This window comes from Rattus norvegicus, chromosome 2 (genome assembly GCF_036323735.1).
Source record: "Rattus norvegicus strain BN/NHsdMcwi chromosome 2, GRCr8, whole genome shotgun sequence".
NCBI lineage: Eukaryota > Metazoa > Chordata > Mammalia > Rodentia > Muridae > Rattus > Rattus norvegicus.
This window is the reverse complement of record NC_086020.1, coordinates 22,357,153-22,376,178: the sequence shown is the minus strand read 5'-3', so window position 1 is coordinate 22,376,178 and position 19,026 is coordinate 22,357,153. Positions and strand designations below refer to the sequence as shown.

The 19,026-nt window shown below is 40.3% G+C and overlaps 1 protein-coding gene and 1 pseudogene across 1 annotated transcript in view; one reads left to right on the top strand and one right to left on the bottom strand.

Annotated features, from left to right (window-relative positions):
• Positions 1-9,212, bottom strand: part of Hapln1 (hyaluronan and proteoglycan link protein 1) — a 64,743-nt gene extending 55,531 nt beyond the window's left edge. Inside the window, 1 exon segment of the mRNA NM_019189.2 lies at positions 9,164-9,212. The gene's annotated coding sequence lies outside the window, so the exon portion shown is untranslated.
• A 7,742-nt stretch (positions 9,213-16,954) lies between these two features.
• Positions 16,955-18,625, top strand: Eef1a1-ps7 (eukaryotic translation elongation factor 1 alpha 1, pseudogene 7; annotated as a pseudogene).
• Positions 18,626-19,026: the final 401 nt, after the last annotated feature.

The window sequence follows — 19,026 nt, the reverse complement described above, 5'->3', positions numbered from 1 at the left end:
GGGAGGGGAGGAGCTGAGGGTCCGTGAAGTCCGAGTGCAGGCTTCAGCCACTTTTGAACCAGGAGTTGAAAACTCTGAATTTTCTCGCCTAAGTGATTGAAATTATGACCATTTAAAGTTTAAATAACAGTAAAATGCCCACGGGGACTTTTTTTGTTTATATTTCGTTTTCTTTCAAAGGTGTTGGTATCTTGGTTTAGGAAATGGACCAGAGCTGGTTAAAGAAAAATGAAGTAAGGAGATCAATTCTGAAATTAATGAGTTCACCAAACTTATGTAAATCTATGTTAAAAATCAACCAGGCTGAAGACAAAGTAAATGCCAGTCAATCCGCCGTAAATTCTCTATAAATTCATATAGCACTGAATGACTTTTAACACAGCGATTATCTTAAAAATGATGAAACTATTTGAAGATAAACTCAGAAAGTATTTGAGTTATTCTCCTGGAGCTTTCTTGGTACTGTTTGTTGTAAAGCTCACAGATGAGGCAGTATTGATCTATCAAGTTATTACCCATTTGTTGTACTGGGCAATCCCTACCAGGACCACAAGGTGGCAGCAAACAGCAAAATAGTCAACAAGGAGGAAACACTCCTCCAGATCCTTGCTGTTAGAACATTTGGGTTTATATTTCTTGTACCTCCGATATTTTTATGAATGTATCATCTTCTTAGGATCATTTTGTCATATAATTATTTCTGGTAGGTAAAACCTGGAAATGTGAGCACTAATTAATACACACTCAAGGCTCGTGACAGCGCAGTGAAATGTTTTCTATAAATTTATGTCTTAATACGTTACAATTTGACAATGTTATTTGAAGTTTTATTATGCAGTCAAGGCTTACCTGAATTCACAATCTTCCTGCCTCAGCTATCCTAAGAGCAGGGATAATAAGCGTAGGCTACCATGCCTGATGGCTTGTTTATTTATTTGTTTTCAATACAATATTCTCATTAATAAAAACTAAATTTAGACCTGGTGATCTAAGCATTAGCTTAGCATGTGCAATGCTTTTATTCACAGAAACACACGCAAACACACACACACACACACACACACACAAGCCACACAAATACATAACGTTCAGTATCTTTGGAGAGTGTTCAGAAGCTTCATGAAAGGATTTTTGTGTGATAAGTTCTAGTGACTCCCAGTGAAGGTGGGGATGACAGCTTTACCCAGAACATTTAGTTAAATTTGAATCTCAGATGTACAAGATATTTTTGTTTAGTGTAAGAAGTATATTCATGCAACATTTCGGACAGGCTTATGTTAAAATTGTTCAATTATTCATTGTATTTGACCTGGTACTTCATTGGGGTAAACGAATTAGAAAAAAATACAACTCTAAATTTGACTTAAAATATTGAAGTCTTGAGAACCCAGGAACTAGTGAATGGATGCTAAGTGTCCTTGACCTACCCTCCATCCTCTGGGCAATTCATTCATATGTCAGGGCAAACACTGTGGCTATGGTTAATCAAGTACTCTGGTGAGTTACCATCTGCACCACACATGGACTGCTGAAATGTAAGCAACAGAATGCAACAGCCTATGTTTAACGTTAACTAAGTACTGGATGCAATTGGATAAATAGCTTCAATGCAGGCATTCTGAGGTCTTGTTCATTGTTCACAGTTATCATTATGACAGTCTGTCATTAGAGCATCAAGGCTTGGAAATGCCACTTTAATTTCTTTTAATTCAGCAAGCATGTCTGGCATTTTGTCTGTGCAGAGGGTCGAGGAGGGCTGCAAGATGTGGAGATCGATGGAATGCGGCTGTTAATGGTGTGTTTTTATAAAACCAAGGATATGGTGAGGTGGGAGGTGGTATCTCAGGGGGCCCAGGCTGAGGCATCCCTCCCCTGAGGTTCTAGTATATTATATAGTACTCTAGTATAAAATAGAGTTTATTTGGGGGCATGGGAAGGGGAGTTAAGAGGGGAGTCGAGACAGAGAAAGAGAGGGGACAGAGAAGGACAGTGTGTGTGTGTGTGTGTGTGTGTGTGTGTGTGTGTGTGCGTGTAAGAGAGGGAGAGAGGAGGGACGGAAGGAAAGATAAGGGGGAGGGAGAAGGGAAAGGAGGGGGAGGGGGAGGGGAGAGGAAGGGGAGGAGGGAGAGGCCATGGGCTCAAACCTCAGAATCCAAACAAGTACACAGCAGCTTGCATGGCAGAATGCTCTCTACCGGGTTCCACCTGGCATTTAGCTTTCCTTCGCTCCCCGAATGTGCTCTCCGACCTTCTTCTAAATGAGTTTTTTAAAAAAAAGTATTAACAGTTTAATGTTAAAGGTTCAAAATCTCCATTTTCAGCCTGACTTCTGGCCTAGACACACATGTTGATTCAATTTGCCTGTCACCATGGGTAGTTCCTCAATTCCACTCACCATTTTCACCAAGAGTATTTTACTGTCTCAGGGGCCAGCGTCTGTCCCTCTTCTCACTGCCATTGACTCTTCACTCACTCTCATCTTCCTGGAATCTTTCCCTAACACAGCCAGTGCGCCCTCTAGTGCACCCTGTAGTGCTCCTTCTACTGCACCCTCTCCTGCACCCTCTTCTGTACCTTCTCCTGCACAGCCCCCCCTTCTACTAAACCCTCTCTTGCACTTTCTACTGGACTTTCTGTCCTGCACCCTCTATAGGGCAAAGGCCTCTTTACTGATTGCTTATGTCTAGATTTGTTTTCAGTTGTTTGCTCTCTTCTTTGTTCTTTACTTAGTTTGTTTTTGAAGGTGGTATTACATCTAATCCAGGGCCTCCCACCTGCTAGGAAATGGCTCTGCCCCCAACCTTCTATTCCCATCCTCTACTCATTTTATTTTTCAATTTAGAGATTTATTGAAATCATTTAGTTATTGAAATTTACTGAAGTTTAAGCTAATTTATTTTTAAATTCATGTAAAAATTGAATTTACTGCTATAATAATTGAAGCTGAGAAAAATTTATGAAGTTGGCAGTGACAGAAAAGAAGGCCTAGGGAATGGCCTAGGGTCAAGAGAGGATTAGATACTGAAAAGCAGACATCGTCCCATTTGAGTCCTCCGGTATCCACTACTCAATGTCTGATATTGTATGGCCCAGCTAGGTGGGTAAGAAAGGTCAGAGTTGGCTCCTCTAGGTTCTAGAAAGAAGGAGAAGGATGCCAGGTCTTCAAATCAGGACCGACAGCCTTAGGGAGCAGATGGCAGGCTCTCCTTAGTATCCTGGCTCAGAAGAGCGTCTTACAGGAACACCAAACTACAGTGACAGAGACATGCTATAACAAGGGAAAAAAAAATCTGTAACTTCAAGTGCAGAGGCCCCTGATGCCATCTTCTGGCTTCTGCAGGCACTGCAGAAATATGCAGATCAGAATGCAGGCAAAATTCATACACCTAAAAACTTTTCAAAACATAGTCAAACTAATTTGAGACATAATAAAATATAACGATCAATATGTCTTATGTTAATCAAGCCTGTTTTTGTAAAAGGAAGGCAGCTTTTTACTGTGATAGTTACTTATTTATTTACAAAATGTATTTCACACATGAAAAGACTTCACTCAGTATCGGTGTGACACATTTTCTAAATCGATTGTACCTAATCCTAAACCTCGCAGATCTGAATGATGCTGGCTGTGACCCAAATTTTCAACACGATGGCTGCTTCTCCTGTGTGTACCTCTACCTATTTTCTTCCAACCTCATCACTCTCTGGACTTTATATACTAAACCTTGATTACACTCTATATACCACCATCTCTTCTCCCTACAGCTGGAACTATATGTTGGCATTGGAGGCCCAAAGAGTAGCACACAAATATCTCTGAGTCTCACTTTGTCACTGGGTCACAATCAAAACTCTGCAGCAAGGGCAAAGGACTTAATGGATAACGACAAAGTCAGCAGGGAGCCTCAACAGGAAGGGCATTTGATGCCCTGGGGGTAGTAGTAGAGATGTTTTCTGCTCAAATTCCTGGAAGAGGTAGAAAGGGGAGTGGATCTGGCTCAGCTCAAAGGGTCCAGTCACCAGGAGCCAGAGTTCTTTGAGGTCTTACAAACAGGCCTTGAGGGAGCGCTCACAAGAAACAGTGACAACTCAGAGATTGAAGACTCTGAAATTACCCCCTTTGGGGCAAGCACCAGATGCCTCCAGATGCTTTAAATTCTTTTACTTAAAACAAAACATTTACTTTACGAGATAAAGGGCTTGAGATGTCGATGCACCATGAGTAGAACTCGTTCATTCATAGAGGTAGCGAAGAAGTCAGTGAACTAGATAAGTAACTGATCCCCTGGGAGTGGAGTGTGGAGAACGCTGATCTCAGTTTATGGTAGTATACAAGGGGTTGGGACGTTTGGATAACTGCAAGGAAAGAGACGAAGGCCGTGGGGGAAGGCAAATCCTATTTCTTTGGCAGATTGAAGTTGTGATTCCTGATGTGTGTCACCTGCCTTCTCCACTAATTTGAGAATGCCTTGTGCAAACTACTGTGTGTAGCACCTAGCATGAGACTTGCCTGGTGCAAACCATAAGCACTAAATCTTCCTTGCTCAGACTGAGTTTTACGTGCAAACTAGAGGATAGCACGGATGCACAGATGCAAGTTTGCTTTTCCCGTTAGTCTGAACAAAGCATTTTCCAAACCCCAGAACTGCTGGGGTACGGTGTATCATGGCTTTCTTCTTAGACCTAACTGTGCCCACACTACCAAAGAGCCGCAGCCCCCATCACCTCAGCTATTTGAAATGGAAACAACTTTTAAAGATACCGCTTCAAAATTGACTGTATACCAGAAGTAGGTGCCTATATCTTTTCTGACTTGTTTCTATTACTCAAAATATACTTCAGAATTCTGTAATGCTTTAGGCCCAGCACCATCAATTTTGACGTTCTGGCTGTGATTATTTTAGAATGGATTTCCCTAATGTAAAGTGTGGGGCAGTTACAGTGTATAGCACTGTTACTATGCGTGATATAGCTAGTGTACACTACAGTTTTTCTGACTGAAAAGATGGATGCTGGAAAGAGTTGGTCCTCCAAGCAAGAACAAGAATAATATATTCACATATATTATGAAGACTGAAATCCAAGACCACTTATAAGATTGTAGAGATGATTTAATTTAATTGGAATTTCCAGGAATCAGAATTTTAACAACCAACCAAATAATGCTGAATTGGCTTCAGAATTTTAGAACTGGCAGGTAGAAGGGAAGATACTGTTACCCTGACAGAACAGAGTCAAAACTTTCTCTGATTTTTTGTTTTGTTTTGTTTTTATTGTTCTATGGGCTTCTGTTTTGTTTTATAAAGAGTCTCCTTCTGTAACAAATGTGCTTGCCTGGCATGGGGAAGCGCCAGAGTTTCATTTCCAGTTTCACGGACAGGCGAAAGCGAGCAAGTGCAGGCAAACGAACAGATCCTAAAAGACGTGCGGTGTCATTGACATCCAACAGACAAACAGGACAAGACAAAACAAAACAAAAACCAGAAGCTTGGCTTGCTTTGGGAAACATAGCTAAGAATCTTAATTCCACAGCTCACTTTCCCAATCCCCTAGAGTGCACCAAGACATCACCCAGAATTCTGAACATACAGACCAACTCCAGTCACATCACACTTGGGAGAGAGTAGCTCCAGATTCCCTCATAGGCTTGTGTCTGGCCAGCATCCTGAAGTCACCAGTAGACTTCAGAACTGTACCACTTTGTAATTCCTGACGGAACTTCCACCACACTCAGGCATCTGACTTTCAGGCAGTCTCTTCTGAGCACACACACTGAATAAATGCAGGCTTTCTTCTCTATTGCATGGCGGCCAGATAAAGTATTGAAATTATGTTCACCTTATAGATAATGGCCCATTGCTGGGAAGACTAAGGAAACCCATCTCTCTTTACATGAGCGAGGGCCCTGATTCTCTATTCACCTCTGTTAAACTTAGACTCCAGTTTGGTGACATTCCTGAAAGAGGACTTGGTGAGTGGGTGGTTTTTGTCACTGTGTGGGTCCCAGGGTCAAACAAGAAAAGAAACAGGAAACCCAAACCCAGAACTCCCTAAACAAGAAGGTCCTTATTTCATGATGGCAGTCCCGTCTACACTGGTCTAGTGCATCTCAGCAGCTCAGCACGTGATCTATCCATTGGATATTTTCTAATGAGGCTCTACACTTTCCAACTGGGCTTTGCACCTCAACTCTATTTCTTTCCATCTCAGCCCTGCTGCCATTATGTTGTACGTCTTGCACAGAACCCACGGGAGTAATAGTTCATACAACTCTTAGAGAAAAGGTGCTTCGAATTAGCAGTCCCCAGAATGAACCGCCAATAATATCCTACTGTTTCCGTAAAACAGTGTTTCTTCACTCAAAAACGCCTGTCTAAGAAGATTTCTTTTGTCATATGAACTTCACAAAAGCAAAGTCTGTTTTAAAATTTCATGTGACCAGTAAAGATGCTAATTATTAGTGTTTAAGAGCATTTCATAAAATAAACCTTATACCTGAAAGCTACACTGGCTATCCTTGTCCATCTACTTCAAAACATACAGGTTATGCAGTAAAACACGCTGGTGTCTCTGTTAACCCTTTAAAGTAGCAATTCCCTATCCAGACAGACGGAGTTAATAGCAAAATAAACAAAAATTTGTTTCTATTTGAGAAACTAATTAGGACAGGGTTCTCTCTGCCTTCCCTGGAGTTGTCTACTGATACTTATTTACATTAGATGTGAGTTGTGTAATTAAACTATCTCTCTAGTTTAAAAAGCTGACAGTTAATAACCGAGCGATTTGAAATGCAACCACTGGGAATTCAATAAGCTGTTCAGAGAGGCCTTGACTTTTAATCTACATAAAAAATTACACTTGTTTTAATTTCTGCTCTTAGCATCCACTCCACAGTTTGTCATTTAGTTAAGGGTAAAATGTATGAAGGAAACAAACTAGTCAATTTTCATGTAATTGACCCCCCAAACCAGTCAATTTTTAGAGGCTGGTAAGAAAGTCTTCTGTGTAAGTCCACTAGGTGGCGATAAGGGACCATGCTTCACCCTAAACTACAGGCCCTCCCATTCATACAGCAAAGGAAGAGCTGTGTTATTAATTTATACCATCGTACCCTTGCTACATCTAATATTTGTTTAATCAGCTGTTTCCTCTAATACTTCTCAGACAATATTGATTAAAATCTCTAGCATACTCATATTCTGTTTTTTTCCCCCCTCCTTTACTTCCCCTAACATTTTGCTACCTTTTGAATGACAGGGTAAGTAAATTTAAATGACATAGACTAAGTGATGTGGTTAGAAGTAATGACTGCAAGTGGTTGAGAAATTAATTGGAAGCAACAGAAGACTATGATGTAAAAAATTGTTTCCAAATTTGCCCTTGGCTGCTACTGGAATTTTAATTGGGGAGATACTATTAATCTTAAAACTGTAATCTGGAAAAATATACATCTGGGATAAAAGGAAATAAAAACTGGTATTTTCTGAAGGGAGCCATCTCCTGAATATGGTCTGTGTTCATCTTTATGAAGATGAAGACAGTCTTTAGGAAACACTAGTACGTCACACCCACAACCCTAAAAGAGAGGACTGTTCAAAAACCTATCCACTGTAAGGTATTTTTCTGTATACCCAGAATGTATTTATACTGGATGCATTTCTTGCTCCCAAAGGAAGGAAAATGAACTGAAACCACCAGGGACATAATGAATCGATTCTTCTCTGTGAAGGTTTCCTCAGCATTTCTAAATTAGTGTCAGTCATTCCTCTCAGAGACAGAGCCTTGTTAGAAGTAAATGGCTCACTTCATAAGAACACCATGTTCCCCTCTCACAGAAAGCCAGGGCCCACTGGGCACTCCTGTTTGAAATACTGGCCTCTGGGTGGGTTCTTCCCATCGACCACTGGTCTTCTTACCTGAGGCTATTCATACATATTCATATATATTATGTATGAATATATATCACATATACATATAAACTTGCTAGTCGAGACTCTTTAGGCAAACATTCTGTTTGATTAAATAAAATTAAGATGCTCTCATTCAAATAAATAAATAGATTCCTGATGATATATTTTTATTAGATAATAATTCTACTCTATTATTAAAATGTGTATAACATTACTCAAAACTTAGCATACTGAAATAATCAAATAAAAATTGCTACCAGAAACTACATTTGGAATGAATAAATATTACATTTACTAGAAAATTAATTCACAGACTTTATTTCTTAATAACCGTTAGGTTCTAAGCAGCCAGCTAATATATTTGATTTTATGACATCACACTGGACCACTTACAGGGACATTTTCCACCCTCAAACTCTCCCCAAATGTACTGGCTACTTTGTGTACTTTTCCAGTGATAAATGAAAGTAAAACAGCTTATTTTCAAAGGAACAGACTGTGTTATTTGGACACAACAGGCATATTCAACAGAAGAGAGCAGCTTAGTCTAACCCTAGGAGTTTAGGTTTGCTTTCCTTAATGGCTTCAAAGTACAAATAACTCCTTTAGACAACTTTTTAAAAAGTGCTCTTAACAGCTGTTACTTGAAATATTTTTAGGACATTGATATCGGCCATTGACATCATTCTCTACCAAAAAACAGGGCATCATAATTATCTGTTCTTAATTTTAAAATTACCTAGAGAGACCTAGGCAGAGTATGACGTTCCAAAGGTTGTTAATCTAACATGCATTTTCTCTGACTGAAGTAACCTTCTTTTTCACATAAACCTATATATCCCCTAAGACAGAAGTCATAACTCTGGGATGGACATTTCTATTTCACAGCTCTCCTCCATCCTGTACTACCCTTCTCTCATCTCGGCTGCTATGAAACTGCTTGTTGAAATACAGATGGAAAAGCCAGCATTTGGACCAGCGTGCCCCTCAGATTCATAGCAGCAGTTGCAAACGCTAGGAAATCTTGAGTTAATTCTTTCTTCGAGTCTAGACGGAACCTGTTTGTTGCAATGATATTTTATGACAGTAAAGTTTAAAAAGTGGAGATGCTATGTTGTATATAGACTGAAGAAAGCGATACAATTTGTTTACATACAAACATTATATGTGCAATGCTATGAAATATATAAAGCACCAAGCTACCTCTGAATGAGGGAGGAAGACCCACCAAACAGAAATGATGGAAGTTTTACCTTGTCCTGAATTCCAGTTCAGAAGCTTCGAGTCCCACTTAGCTGGGAGTTGGAGATGGAGTGAAGCTAATGCTCCTCCTGACCTTAAGTTTGTCTCTGGGCGAGTGCGGTGTGGGTGTGGGTGTGGGTGTGCGCGTGTGTGTTCGAGCGCGTGTGTGCAGAATGTCTCTTTGTGGTGCTGGATGGCAGAGGTCCTGATCCGAGGATGAAGGAGGCACTTCTCACCAAGAGCAGAAGAAAAGCAAAGCGTCACCAGGAGACTTCTCCTCCCAGATCCTCTAATTACAGCCTAACTGCACTCCATGCAAACTTCAGGGGGGGAAGGGAGGGGCAGCTCTGTGCCCAGACCTTGTAAAACAGCAGTCTCTTAGATGACTCGCTCTGCTCAGATCCGGAGGATTCAGCTCTGGAGTTCAGGAAAAGCGGCAGGCCCAACCACAAGCCCCCACCCACACCATACCCTCTGCTCTCTGTCTACTCCACAGGAGATGCTGTGAGGGGTCTGCGGGATGACTTGTAGCCTCTACTGACTCCCCTACACAGTTGTCACCTTGTAGTTATAGTATTTTCTTAGAAGGAAAATTCAAGCCTGGAAGAGAGAGGTCTTTCTCCTATAGACAAGTAGAACAACAGAGAACCAAACTTTTACCCAAATTGCTTGTTCTGCCCCAATTGTTGGCTGCGGGGAATCAGTATCAATGTTGGATTAAATCTCCTTTAATCCACAACTGCTATTGTGTCCTTAGATGATAGCGCCTAAGAACCTGAGTTTATTTATAGAGTGAGGAATGCAAGGGGGAGTCTGGGTGGGTGGGACTGGGTTATAGATCCACACTCAGTATTAGAACCAGATGTCACAGGACTAGGGCGCGCGCGAGCACACACACACACACACACACACACACACACACACACACACACACACACACACTTAAAATAACTACTGGGGAAGATGCTGGGACACGCGGGTAAACGCCTCCTGAACAAATAGACATTTATTTATAACTCGAGGGAGAGTATATAGGTCCATTGATTCCTGCCTTGAGCAGCCAAAGGGTTTGGAGAGGAAACGGCTTCGCATTTCAATAACAGAGCCACCTTTGATTGGGCCTAGGAAAGGCGGAAAAGAAAGTAACACACAGCAGGAAGCAAGGGGCTGCTGAAGGAGGGAACTGATCTGGCCTCTGGGTGGAGGACGAGCAAACAAGCTCTAGGGCCCCACGGGCCGGGAGGCAGGCGGAGAGAGCCACCGCCTGAGAGCTGGTGTAGAATGATGGGGCCCTGGGCAGCATCTCCGCGGTCCCTGTAGGCGGCTCGTCACTGCGGGGACCACAGCTCTGGAGGGGAGGGGCGCGGGCGTGTGTAGGGACCAGGGACAGAGAGACTGGTGGCCCCAGACTCTTGGCAGATAAGCCAGGGAGGCAGGCTGGCTAGAGGGCGATTGGGGACTCTGGGTCGGGTAGGTGACAGGCAGAGGCGCTACTGGTGGCGGAGGCTGAAGATCTGAGTCCTTTGGCTGGCGGAGAGCGGCGCTACCGTCTTAGAGATAAAGCTCAAATGGAGCGCTGTGGTCAGGACTCCAGAGGGAGGCAGGGAAAGCAGCGGTGGCGGTGTGGTGGCAGAGGGGTAACCTCACGGTGGGGCATATTCTTTCCACCTTTTGTGTAAGCTGTCTCAGAGGTCTTGCTTACATGAGTGCACCGCACTGACTCCCACCTCGCCTTAACATTGGGTCTTTGGGGATTTAGGTGTATGTGGGATAGACTTTATTTCTCCATTTCATTTTTATTTTGTAAATACAAAGCATGTGTCTAAGAAAAGACAATTAGATTTGACAAAGGAAAGCCGTTATTCAACAGGCAACCACATACCTTTCTTGCATCCCGAAATCTGGGCAAAATGCTTGCCTTCCTTTTATTGTGTTTCTCCAACCAGGGAAGAGGCTATAAGTTTTGCAGGTTTATGTCAATCATTTGGTGATTCCTAAGACAGCTGGTATTTAAAGTCCCACATTAACTGCCAATAAAAATAAAGCACAACTCTGTTTCTCAGCTAAGAAGACTATATGCAATTTCTTGAAAATGATCAGGGTAGTCGGAATTTTAGAAAGCGTAGAAGAATTAGACTTAAAAGCAAATACAGTACAATTTTTATATTAAAGCACCATAAAGGTGGTAAGGCTGCTGTGGTGAGTGGGCATGAAATTGTATAAAGAGAGTTTAAATACTACCCTTGCTCCTTCAGATTAAAACCGTAATTTCATGCAGTTGCCTGGGAAGTAAATCAGATAGGATGGTTCAGGATAGCTTGTTTTCTCTCTCTCTCTCTCTCTCTCTCTCTCTCTCTCTCTCTCTCTCTCTCTCCCCTTCCTTCCCCCCTCTTTCTCTCTCTCTCTGTGTGTGTGTGTGTGTGTGTGTTCTATTGTATATACACTTATTTCAACACTGTATTGGGCAATTTCAGTCATTCTTGTCTTATTACTTATAATAGATGATGTTTCATTTTGCAGATTAGCCACACCATTCTAAGTAACACTAGAAATCATTCTTTCAGTGTTCAGTATTTCAGGTATGGCCTCAGCAATTTGAGATAGGTTTTGGGGAATGAAGGAAGGCCGCTTAACTCTGCTACTGTTGACCATCCTTGTCCACCTTTCTCCAGTCCTGTCCCCAGTTTGTACTTTCAGTTTGCTTGGTAACTAGTCTCGGTTGAAAGGCCCATAGTCTTTCTTACCACAAGTATGTACCTTGTGGAGCGTATGTGTCTTAGAGTGTTGTTCAGGACTGTTTGGGTCGATGTTATATACAACCCCAGTGATTGAAGTCAGGTAATTTGCTTTCTTTTTTACTGAAAGACTTTGTGTGTGTGTGTGTGTGTGTGTGTGTGTGTATGTGTGTGTGTGTGTGTGTGTGTGTGTGTGTGTTTCAGTGAATGTTCATCAAGAAGACTTTTGGTAAAGGTATCCACTATTTAGCTCAATTGTTCAAATTTTGCATTAGAGCACAGCCATTAAACTTAGGTTGAAATAGTTACAATAAATGTGGAAATAAATATAGAGCTATATTTTCTTCACTTAAAATATAGTTTATAATGGCATAAATCATAGACATTTAGATATGAGTATCTTTTCAGGAAAATTTATACCAAAAAGTACTCTGTATTGAAGAGTCCCTACAATTATTTATTAACAAAATTAATGGTGTTATAAACTGCAACTTTTCGTTCTTTTCCTTATGGTAAGATAATTTGACTAACCAGAGAAAATCAAATTAGGATATTCAAGCATCTTTCCCCCTAATTCATAGTTCATTTTTTTTCCTCATTCAGGACTGGATGTGTGTATAATATGAACATAACAGTAGCAGTTTTCAACATTAAAAAATAGACACCTAAAATATTGTTAGTCTTTGATATGGAATAAATTTATTCCCAAGCAGAATGTTATTCCTCCTGGCATATTATACTAGTAATAAAACATACATTTATATTCAAATGGAGATTATCTCAATTCATCGCCTCTTCAAACTCCCAAACAGGCTGTTCTATTATCCATTAAATTCCAGAGAACTGCTTCCCTGTGAACTCTTGTTTCCTGGAATTTTTGCCTCCGGCTAATATTATACCTGGTTGAACATCTGCTAAGATAAAGGTGCAACTACGTGCACTCTGAGGCACTGGGGGAGAAAAGCCATTTGACCTTTCTGTCTGAGGGCTCAGAACTTCATTAAAGCGCCTCTTGGGATTGCGGGCATAACCATGAGAAAGACATCGTTTGTAATTAAGTCCTTCCCACTGGCTATATTCCTGTTGAACTCAATGATTAAAATACAAATTCAATATTCTAAATGGTCACAAAGCATTTGATAAAAGGTTATTTTACGTTTAATGCGATGGGGGAAGGGAGCCTTTCAAGGCCCGCATTCTGCGCTCTCATTCAGCAACGGTTCTGCAGACCGACTCTTCAAAAGGGCAAATGAAATAATTAGGCAATAAATTGTTCAAATGTTAGAGCTGCGCTCCTCCAGAAGCTGGTAAGTCCAAATGGATACCACGGCGAGTGATAAATAGCGTCCACTCCATAGAAGTACATGCCTCCATGTGCCTGTATTTGTTCCCGGGGTTGCCTTCCCTTTTCCAGGGATCATCAATTAGCTTTTCCTTAATCAGCTCCTCTCTGTGTTTATTCTGTACAGAATATCCAAGCTGCTCTTTCATTTCCCCCAAATAAATTATCATGTATTTCATTATTAGCTACATTCTTCTCTACTCACATTCAGTTTTGTTTCTTAAAAAAAATATTAGGAGATTTCAATTTGCACAATGGTGACTAATTAGAGATGACGAGAACTAATTGGAGATGAAGTGTATCAAAAATCAGAATAAAACGAAACTCAAAGAGATAGATGAATAGAAATGTGCAGAATTAGAATGCTCATTTGTTGACCTTAAAAAAACTTCTTCAAGTATTATCTATATCTTCTTCCTTCTTCTCAATTCCACCTTAGGACCAGGAGGATCTCTTTGCTTTCCTGTGATGTGTATGAGTTCTCTGAGAACATATCATATTTCTGCATCTTTAGTTTCCCTTGATATTATTGCAGTTAGAAACTTACCAAAAATGGTTATTGCTACCATTGAAACTGATAGTAAGGGAGATTATTTGTATGTAGAAAATAAAATAAGACTAAAGGAGAGTATTGAATGAGTTACTTTAGAGTGTTTTGCATTTAATAGCTAATGACATAAATAATAAATCTTCAAAGGTTGATTAATAATTGTATTATTGTTATTGATCTAATATAATTAAAGGAAACATAATAAACATTTTTCTTGCATGCTTGACTGATGAATGATTGTGTAAATGATAATCAATGAAGATGAACTGCTTCATTCATTTGAGAAACCAGGTTGAGGTTAGTGAGAAAATACTGTTATTATCTTAGAATTACAGTATCAGTCACTGGAATATTGATTTCCCCTTGCATCTCTGTAGTTCCTTTAAAATTTAACCAGTAATAACTATAAATAAACATGGTCTTCTTTGTATTTCACTTTTGTTCTTTTCTTATAACTTTCAAAGGAAAGGTTGTCAAGTCTAATTGGGCTAGAATGATTTATATCTAGTCTTTGAAGGGTAAAATGGGTGAATTAGCTAATTCATCAAGGTTGATATAGGGCAAACTTGCTCACAAAAGCCTGGAGTGTAGAACTTTGGTTAATTTGAAACAGTGGAAAATATTTTTGAGTTGTTAGAAGTAAAAGGAAAGGATTGAACAGACTTATATCAGAAGAGCGTTTAAGAGGGGAGAGGAGTGAAGTGCCAAGGTCAGGAACAGGCTACAGAAACTAGAAGATAATGCATAGAGATATTTACAACAACTTGTCTTTCATTAGATTCTATTAGATTAGTTTAAAGACGAATATTGTTGCACTGAAGTGTTATATATGTTTGTGCTAAGGTTGATATAGTACAATAAGGTTTTTCTATTTTCCATAAACAAAGAATTACTTCTCTTTTGACATTTCTCTTTTGGCATGTCAGTTTAGGATATGGATTTGTTAGGGTTTTTTAAAGAACATCCCAGAACCTATGTGTGTGTGTGTGTGTGTGTGTGTGTGTGTGTATTATGTATAAAATTTTCTGATGTTTTTGTGATAGAATCATCAGAAATCCCCATTTATTTTTTTAAACTGTTGAACAATTTTTGGAAGGGGTCTTGCATGTGGAAGGGGCCTTACAATGCACTTATCTCAAATCCTTTCACAGACTGGCCCAGCCTATTGATTCTACAGAGAAGTAGGAGATCTATGATTCTTCTCTCCCATTGTCTAGAGTTTCCAACATATGACTAAATTAAGACACCAAAGGCTAAACTCTATCAGGAACTGAGAAAAAGAACAAGAGGAAACATTTCTCCTTTTGGGCCTAATTACTGCTCGTTTCCTTGTGTAGGATACAATAATTCTTCAGTAACACTGACCTAAATGTCAAGTTCGCTAGTGTAAATGCCTGCTGTTATATTTCTTTTAAGCGTAGAGGCAAATGAATTTGGTATCACGAAAATACTGAAACGATTCAAAATTAGCCCACCTCTCAGCTCATGCAAACAGAAAGAATTATCAATAACTTCAGAATCTGGGACCTCTAGTTTTTCATCAGTTTTAACTTCCCCCGCCAGCTCTTCTCTTCCAATAACACTTACATAGATTGTATAATGCTGTTTCAAAATTAAAAGAAGTCAGGCTGGAGATATGGCTCAGTGGTTAAGAGCACTAACTGTTCTTCTAGAGGCCCTGAGTTGAAATCCCAGCAATCACATAGTGACTCACAACCATCTGTAATGAGATCAGGTGCCCTCTCCTGGTGTGTCTGAAAACAGACACAGTGTACTTAAAATCAGTCAATCAATCAATCAATCGATCGATCGATCAATCAATCAATTATTTTAAAAAGTTAAAAGAAGCTAAAATGATCTAACTAACAGCTTTCTCTTACAGAAAAGTATATTGAATCTAGTGAGACTAATGGTTTGTCCTAACAACACTGTGGTATTTTGGTTTGACATTTGCACGTTTCTGCATTAGGAAGAGACACAGTGTGAGAGTGTTTCTCCTAGAACATAGCCAGGATTAAATTTTCTTCTTCTATGTCCATTATTTGATATCTCTGCTGTGGACCTTACCATAATTTGAATAAATTTTTTCTTAATGTATCTGTTTTTCCTCTTATTCAAGAACGTAATGATTGCTTGATCATGCCTAAATCATTTCTAAATCTTTTAATGCTACTTCCCATTGTGTCTCAAATACAGCATAGATACATGCAAATACAAAACAAGCTTTTTCAATTAAATCTAACCTGAACTGTATGTAGGTGAAATGTATATAGGTGTATGTAGGTGAAAGAAATTACAAAGTAGGAGGTTTCAGTTTGATTTGCTTTTTTAAACATTTATTTATTTACTGTATGTGTCGGAGAGCTCATGTGTGTGCAAACTCCTCTGAGTCATGGAACATACATGAATGTCAAAAGAAGATTTATGGACGTCTTGGTTTCTCTTTCAGTCCTGTGGGGATTGAACTCAGACTGTCAAGGATGGTGGTGGTAACTGACTTTTCCTATTGACTCACTTGGTAGTCCAGTGTTAGATTTTTTTAAATGTTTGTCTGCTAAAGAAAATAAAAGACAAAAAGCAAGAATAAAACAAACAAGACCCATACAACATCATATTTTGATTTAGGAGTCAACTTGAGTCATTTAATGTTTCCCATACCTCTTACGTTTCATGTTGAATGTTTTGCTCTTATGGAAGACCATTGTTTTGAAGTAGCAACCTGGTTGTTGTCCTGCCCCTTTTCTTTGTCATGAGAGTGGATGGCAGTGTACTTTTAATGCTGTTACATGTCTTCATCATTCTGAGCATGGCCTCTCTTTCAGCCAAACTGTTTTTCTGACAAGACTTTCTAGAGACAGAGCTCACAAAGCATGGGCGTTGGATTTGATTTTGTTACTTAGACACTAAAGTCTACCCTGATTTACTATACTTGACCTTCATTTTTCCAACTAATCAAGCAGTAGAAACTACTTTGGGTCTGGTTCACAAGTTGTACTTTTTCTTGCTAGACTCTGACAACTTTTTAAATGTATTTTAAAGACTTAAATTACTGTGGATGAAGCTTTCTTATATAAACAGCACTCTACATAATGGGACTTGTAGTCCACTTTGAAAGTCTCTGTGCTTTTTCCCAATGGGTTTGCTGTCAGAACGCAGGAGTTGTGAAAGCCACCGATAATTCAAAGCAAAAATGGGAAAGGAAAAGACTCACATCAGCATCGTTGTAATTGGACACCTAGATTCTGGCAAGTCCACCACAACCGGCCACCTGCTCTACAAATGTGATGGAATCGATAAAAGAACCATCGAAAAGTTTGAAAAGGAGGCTGCTGAGATGGGAAAAGGCTCCTTCAAGTATGCCTGGGTCTTGGGCAAACTGAAAGCTGAGTGTGAGCATGGTATCACTATTGACATCTCCCTGTGGAGATTTGAGACCAGCAAGTACTATGTGACTATAACTGATGCCCCAGGACACAGAGACTTCACCAAGACTGTGCATCATCAAGGCTGACTGTGCTGTCCTGATTGTTGCTGCTGGTTTTGGTGAATTTGAAGCTGGTATCTTCTAGAACTGGCAGATCCGTGAGCATGCTCTTCTGGCTTACACCTTGGGTGTGAAACAGCTAATTGTTGGTGTCAACAAAATGGATTCCACCGAGCCACCACACAGTCAGAAGAGATAGGAGGAAATCGTTAAGGAAGTCAGCACCTACATTAAGAAAATTGGCTATAACCCTGACACAGTAGCGTTTGTACCAATTTCTGGTTGGAATGGTGACAACATGCTGGAGCCAAGTGCTTATATGCCTTGGTTCAAGGGATGGAAAGTCACCCGCAGAGATGGCAGTGCCAGTGGCATCACACTGCTGGAAGCTTTGGACTGCACTGTGCCACCAGCTCGTCCAACTGACAAGCCTCTGTGACTGCCCTTCCAGGATGTCTATAAAATTGGGGACAGTGGCACTGTCCCCGTGGGCTGAGTGGAAACTGGTGTTCTCAAACCTGGCATGGTGGTTACCTTTGCTCCAATGTAACAACTGAAGTCAAGTCTGTGGAAATGCACCATGAAGCTTTGAGTGAAGCTCTGCCTGGGGACAATGTGGGCTTCAACGTAAAGAACATGTCTGTCAGAGATGTTAGACGTGGCAATGCTGCTGGTGACAGCAAAAATGACCCACCAATGGAAGCAGCTGGCTTCACTGCTCAGGTGGTTATCCTGAACCATCCAGGCCAAATTAGTGCTGGCTGTGCTCCTGTTCCGGATTATCACACGGCCCACATAGCATGCAAGTTTGCCGAGCTTAAAGAGAAGATCGATCATCGTTCTGGTAAGAAGCTGGAAGATGGCCCCAAATTCTTGAAGTCTGGTGATGTGCCATTGTTGACATGGTCCTTGGCAAGCCCATGTGTGTTGAGAGCTTCTCTGACTATCCTCCACTTGGTCGTTTTGCTGTTCGTGACATGAGGCAGACAGTTGCTGTGGGTGTCATCAAAGCTGTGGACAAGAAGGCTGCAGGAGCTGGCAAAGTCACCAAGTCTGCCCAGAAAGCTCAGAAGGCTAAATGAATATTATCCTTAACACCTGCCACCCCAGTCTTAATCAGTGGTGGAAGAACGGTCTCAGAACTGTTTGTCTCAATTGGCCATTTAAGTTCAATAGTAAAAGACTGGGTAATGATAACAATGCATCGTAAAACCTTGAGAAGGAAAGAAGGTTTTGAGGACCATTTGTGTGAGTGTGTGGCAGTTTTAAGTTATTAGTTTTCAAAATCAGTACTTTTTAATGGAAACAACTTGACCAAAAATCTGTCACAGAATTTTGAGACCCATTAAAACCAGTTTAATGAGAAAAAACAGAAAGTCTTTCTGCTTTTATATATAGATTCAAATCATAGAGGAATTTTTTTTTTTTGTGCAGCAAATACTGTACTTGATACTATTGTATCATGGCTGTGATCTCTTGGCTGACTTTCTTGTGACCATGGAACTTAGTGAAATTGTAGTTTCTTATTGAGCAAGGTTTTCAAGCACAGCAACCCTTTCCTCATACAATATACTCTTTAGAAAACCCAAACTACATCATACTGCTCTCTTGACTTTTAGTGTTGCCATGTAGTTTCAGAAGATGTATGTGGGCTCTTCCAAGCTCCTTACGCATGTCAACACAGAAAACACAAACAAATGTGTCTTGTTTAATTCAAAACATTTTCCTATGAGTCTAGAGAGTTTAGAAGAGAGAGAAGAGGT